General features: G+C 45.2%; 1 long non-coding RNA gene across 7 annotated transcripts; it reads left to right on the top strand.

Annotated features, from left to right (window-relative positions):
* The first annotated feature begins 348 nt into the window (after positions 1 to 348).
* LOC123061472 (uncharacterized) lies at positions 349 to 4,208 on the top strand. 7 transcript variants are annotated; one of them, XR_006429061.1, is made up of 12 exons: positions 349 to 882; positions 953 to 1,161; positions 1,242 to 1,297; positions 1,407 to 1,472; positions 1,915 to 2,041; positions 2,193 to 2,273; positions 2,453 to 2,534; positions 3,003 to 3,011; positions 3,172 to 3,239; positions 3,641 to 3,721; positions 3,819 to 3,985; positions 4,068 to 4,208. It is a non-coding gene; the product is annotated as an uncharacterized lncRNA (long non-coding RNA). The 7 variants fall into 7 exon arrangements; XR_006429058.1 differs by lacking the exon at positions 2,193 to 2,273; XR_006429056.1 differs by lacking the exon at positions 3,003 to 3,011.
* Positions 4,209 to 6,397: the final 2,189 nt, after the last annotated feature.

Below are 6,397 nucleotides of genomic sequence, written 5' to 3'. Positions count from 1 at the left end.
GATAAGCATACTACCAGCAAGAAGACATGATCATGAAGCTAACCACAGCAAGAACAAACTCATAGCATGCATGGATCCACAACAACAACCTTGGCAAAATTGATTAACACATAAACAATCTGCCAGGAACATTTTGTAGCAAAAGTAGAGCAAGATTTAGTCATGCTAGGGCACTCCATAAATGCAAACAGGGGCATGGATGGATAGAGCATAACCATATGTCAAAATCATCCTTACTGAACATACTTAAAAGAAGCATGGATCTCTCTGTAGCAACATGAACACATGGCATCTAACATATAAAGGCTCCTACACTACCCGCCATTCTAGCGCCCCCGCGTGCGCGATGCTCGTTCGGCCGCTGGATTCCTTCCCTGTAGCTCCCTTTTGGCTGCTGGCGTGTGGTGGGCCGTCGGTTTTTTTTTTCACGTCCATGGCTGTTTGAAGAGCGAATGACAAGTGGGGCTCGTTATGTGTGGGTCAAAAGAATGACGTGCCTTTCCTTCAATTCTGCGTAACAAAAGCAAGAAACCCTAGACGGACGAGGGGTAAAAGGAAAAAGTAAAGCAGCCGCCTTATCTCCTCGCTCGCTCCCTCCTCTCTCCCACGCCGCCCCGTCCCTCTCCCTGCTCGTCCCCTCATCTCCTCTTTCCTCGATGCCGGATCCCCTGCTTGCCTCTTCGACCTAGGCCAGAGCCTCGCCGGCAGCTCCCCCAAGTCGGCGCCCGCTAGCTGCTGGTGTGGAGCCGAGCTTCTCTGACGGCGACGGCGACGGCGACAAGCTTGTCCAGGTCGTCATGGCCGGCGACGACGAACGGGAGGGCGGAGGTGTTTCCATGGCCACCTTTGCCGAGAGCTCGCACATCTTCAACCCTCAGCCATGTATGTGCCTTCTTCTTTGCATTTCCTTGTTCTAATTCTTGGCAGTAATCCTAATTGATTTGATGTTTAGGTTAGTTTTGGGGTGGCTATTTTTTGGATCCGCTGCTGCCGTGCGCCGTGCGTCTGGATCAGGCGCAGGTCGCCGCCATAGGAGAGCAGGGTGGCGTGGTCTTTGTGGTGGGCATGGAGCAAGGGAGGATGAGGCGCTGGTATGAGGAAAGGAGCAGGAAGGTCGGAGTTCCAGGCGGTGCTGGCCGTCGTCACATGTCCCCAGTCTAGGTTGTCCATCTGCGTCCGAGTCATCTTCCTCCCCAGTTTTTACTTCTTGATTTATTGTTTTTCTGAACATATGTGTGCAGATCTAAGAAAAAAGAGAAGGGGATGAATCTGGAGGAAGAGCTTGGTGAAGAACAAGGTGATCTCTCTCTCTCTCTCCATCTCTTTGAATTTAAGTCCACTTTCATATTTTTCATTGCTTCTATTTCTCGTGGGATATTCAGGAGTTGAGAACACATATTTTGTAGGTGTTCGTAATGGCAACGGTGGTAATCAACGATGAGAAAAAAGGACCGAGATTGTATTTGTACTAGGTATGTTCCTCATCTCTCTCAGTCCTTGTTCCAATCCCCACCTTGATGTAACTGTTTCTTCACAACTATTGGATGTGTCTTAGGAGATGAATGCCATGGATTGTTTAGATTCTTGTTGAGCTAACCACTACTTAAACTATTTGTCCCCTTGTTAAAGCTAATCATAGTAATAGTTGGTGATCGTCTGGCTGCTGTGTATAGTGGCAACCAAATTCATGATGATGAACTGAATCAAACCCGTAGTAAAGTTAGTGTTAAATCACACATGTGTATAGTCAAGTTCAGTACACTCAAGCAGTTTTGTCAGATTGTAGATTCAGTATGACAAGAAAATTACTTGAAAGAAATGGGTACAGCCACTGTGATAAATATCAGTACTATGCATTGTATATGTATGCTCAGTCATGTTCAACTCTGAGTATTTTTCCCCTATGTGTTACAGCAGGTGATGCCTTAATTTAGTTCATGGCATTATGGCGGGATGCATGTGGTAAATGGTTACAATGGTGGCTCATGGAGTTAAAATTTTGTGTTCTGTACAGATTTGAGATGATAGAAATTCAAAATAGGTAACCAATAAGCCATGTTTTTGTTTGGTGTTGCAGTTGTCATGTGTCACAAGTTATATATGTGTGTTCATAATTATAACTGCACTTTGTCTCTCTCTTTGCAAGTGTGATATATGCATGTTCATAATTATATTTGAGTCCTAATTTTCAGATCATGACCACAGCTTGCGGAGTTTCAAAATCTAATATCTCTAATTTCCGCATCAAGCTAAGTGGTCCCGTTGTTTAGCATGTAGGCACTTTCTATTTGTTGCTTCAATGTAATGTTTAAGGTTGTTGCTTTAACAATGTTTGATCTAGATTATCAGTAAAACACACTCACAATTAGGTGTTCTTCCTTGGTTAGCTGCTTGCATTTCTTATGTTTGATTGGTTCAAGCCAGTATGACTCTTTTTCTTTGCCTATCACAGGGGTCCTTTGCTACTGTTGGTTGTGTCCTTGCTTCTTGGAGAGGAGGGAGGGCAAATGACTTTGATGCCAGAAATAGGGGAGGTAATGAAAATACTATGCTCTATTATGCTACAGCTGCTTAGCCATTGGATCTGGTCTCCTTGAGCAAATGTTTATTCGTTTACTCATTTATGCTCTTCTTGGTGTATGTGAAGTGATACAATTGTATTCCATTGGTTTCAACTTACTTTTCCTGAACTAATTCTGTAATGAGTACACATTGGCCTCTCCAGAGGCCCTTCATGATCATATTCAAGTTATACCACTGGATAAATACTGATAAGATAACCTGATCCTAATGAGTTGGCTACAAATTCTAAATATTATTAGTTTGAGATAGAACCTAAGCAACAAAAATTGTTTGCTTTGGCTGAAGATATACGGTTTTCTTTCTCAAAGGGTATGCATGAGAGTTTGATAAGATTTGATTGCTTAGGTTTTGTTTCAATCCCATTCACTGGTCTGATGTTGTTTTTAGGATTTTGATAGTACCGAATTTCCTTTCTTTAGGAACATAAGGTCAAGTATCCATGTTGTTTGGTACCTTATAGAAGATGCATTACGCAATGGTCTCGGCAACTGCAACGAGATTTCATAGTCACAATTTTTCCATATTGGTATGGATTCTAAAACCTTATAGGAAAATGCCATCTTTCACAAAATGAAACTATGCCTACAGAGCTGCTGAGGGATGCCCTGTAGTGGACTGGCTGAGACTGTCGAGCATCAGGTTGCAAATCTCCAGAGGTATTATATCCCTTCTTTCACTCTTGCGATCTATGTGTGACTGTATCTGCAAGCTTAGATTCAATGATTGGTTGTTGTCGCATTTGCATGGTGTCCGTCTGATTCAGAGGTTGCGATATAGTTTGTCAACCAATGGGATGGTATAGACTTGACCTTCTCGTTATGGTGTTCATTTCCATGTGCAGAAATAGATTGAATCATGCTTTGTTATAGATTCCGTAGGTCTGGTCTGTACCAAGAAATACCTGCAAATTTTAATGTTGCTATGTGCATATAAGCTTCAGTCATTTGCTGGGACATTTATTTTTTGGGACATTTATTTCGATGCTTCCTATACTACACTCTTGATTCTTTCTGTTCATGTCCTTGATATTTTATTCCCTATTGTTTCTTTCCAACAGGTACAAGGGGCTCATTGGTAGCCTGGCCTGCTTTTGGTATATCAATGAGGACATCCCTGACGTAAATTCGTTTCGTGACAGGTAATTCCACACATCACTATTTAGTGTGCCTGCTACTGTTTGCTTGGCTTGTTAATCGTCTTCATGCCTTCTGCGGAAATATTTCTTACTTTTGTAGTGGGTGATTGAGAAAGGAGCCCAAGCAGAAGGCAGAACACAGATGGAGCAGTTGACTTGTTCTTGTTCATTTCCCTTTCCGCAACGAATAGAATCCAATTGATTAATTTGGGTGTATGCTGATTGAGATAGTTAATCAATTGGGTATGTAGACCATGGTGTTGGTAGGTAAGTCTAAACTCCTCTGCATTTGCCTTTTTTCTACCTGATGAATATTCAGACTACTGATGTTGCATACGAAGGCTTACAGCATGGGGTGGCCACATCCAGCGAGGGTGGCGTTCTGTGGATTTGGCGCCCCCCATCCCAGCAGCACGTGGGAGCCGGTGTCTTCGGGAAGAGCTGGGTCTCCTTGCCGGCGACCTCACCATCTTGCCAGCGACTTCACCTTCACCAGTGTTGGGGAACGTAGCAGAAATTCAAAATTTTCCTACGAAACACCAAGATCTATCTATGGAGAGACCAGCAACGAGTAGAAGGAGAGTGCATCTACATACCCTTGTAGATCGCTAAGCGGAAGCGTTCAAGTGAACGGGGTTGATGGAGTCGTACTCGTCGTGATTCAGATCACCGATGATCAAGTGCCGAACGGACGACACCTCCGCGTTCAACACACGTACAGCCCGGTGACGTCTCCCACGCCTTGATCCAGCAAGGAGAGAGGGAGAGGTTGAGGAAGACTCCATCTAGCAGCAGCACAACGGCGTGGTGGTGATGGAGGAGCGTGGCAATCCCGCAGGGCTTCGCCGAGCACCTACGGGAGAGGAGATGTGTCACGGGAGGGAGAGGGAGGCAACCAAAGGCCTTGGGTATGATTGCTCCTCCTTTTCCCCACTATATATAGGGCCAAGGGAGAGGGGGGAGGCGCAGCCTTGCCCCCTCCTCCAAGGAAGGGGTGCGGCTAAGGATGGGGAGGAGTCCATCCTCCCCAAGGCACCTCGGAGGTGCCTTCCCCCTTTAGGACTCTCCCTTTTTTTCCTTCTCTTGGCGCATGGGCCTCTTGGGGCTGGTGCCCTTGGCCCATGTAGGCCAAGGCGCACCCCCTACAGCCCATGTGGCCCCCCGGGGCAGGTGGCCCCACCCGGTGGGCCCCCGGGACCCTTCCGGTGGTCCCGGTACAATACCGATGACCCCGAAACTTGTCCCGATGGCCGAAACAGGACTTCCTATATATAAATCTTTACCTCCGGACCATTCCGGAACTCCTCGTGATGTCCGGGATCTCATACGGGACTCCGCACAACATTCGGTAACCACATACAAGCTTCCTTTATAACCCTAGCGTCATCGAACCTTAAGTGTGTAGACCCTACGGGTTCGGGAGACATGCAGACATGACCGAGACGTTCTTCGGTCAATAACCAACAGCGGGATCTGGATACCCATGTTGGCTCCCACATGTTCCACGATGATCTCATCGGATGAAACACGATGTCAAGGACTTAATCAATCCCGTATTCAATTCCCTTTGTCTAGCGGTATTTTACTTGCCCGAGATTCGATCGTCGGTATCCAATACCTTGTTCAATCTCGTTACCGGCAAGTCACTTTACTCGTTCCGTAACACATCATCCCGTGATCAACTCCTTGGTCACATTGCGCATATGATGATGTCCTACCGAGTGGGCCCAGAGATACCTCTCCGTTTACACGGAGTGACAAATCCCAGTCTCGATTCGTGCCAACCCAACAGACACTTTCGGAGATACCTGTAATGCACCTTTATAGCCACCCAGTTACGTTGTGACGTTTGGTACACCCAAAGCATTCCTACGGTATCCGGGAGTTGCACAATCTCATGGTCTAAGGAAAAGATACTTGACATTGGCAAAGCTCTAGCAAATGAACTACACGATCTTTTGTGCTAGTCTTAGGATTGGGTCTTGTCCATCACATCATTCTCCTAATGATGTGATCCCGTTATCAACGACATCCAATGTCCATTGCCAGGAAACCATGACTATCTGTTGATCACAACGAGCTAGTCAACTAGAGGCTCACTAGGGACATATTGTGGTCTATGTATTCACACGTGTATTACGATTTCCGGATAATACAGTTATAGCATGAATAAAAGACAATTATCATGAACAAGGAAATATAATAATAATACTTTTATTATTGCCTCTAGGGCATATTTCCAACAGTCTCCCACTTGCACTAGAGTCAATAATCTAGTTCACATCGCCATGTGATTAACACTCACAGGTCACATCACCATGTGACTAATACCCAAGAGTTTACTAGAGTCAGTAGTCTAGTTCACATCACTATGTGATTAACACTCAATGAGTTTTATGTTTGATCATGTTGCTTGTGAGAGAGGTTTTAGTCAACGGGTCTGAACCTTTCAGATCCGTGTGTGCTTTACAAATCTCTATGTCATCTCCTAGATGCAGCTACCACGCTCTATTTGGAGCTATTCCAAACAACTGTTCTACTTGGAGCTATTCTAAATTATTGCTCCATTATATGTATCCGGTCTCTCTACTCAGAGCTATCCGGATAGGTGTCAAGCTCGCATCGTCGTAACCTTTACGACGAACTCTTTTACCACCTCCATAATCGAGAAAATTCCTT

The sequence above is a fragment of the Triticum aestivum genome, chromosome 3A, assembly GCF_018294505.1.
Source record: "Triticum aestivum cultivar Chinese Spring chromosome 3A, IWGSC CS RefSeq v2.1, whole genome shotgun sequence".
Lineage (NCBI taxonomy): Eukaryota > Viridiplantae > Streptophyta > Magnoliopsida > Poales > Poaceae > Triticum > Triticum aestivum.
This window is presented reverse-complemented; position numbering and strand designations above follow the sequence as displayed.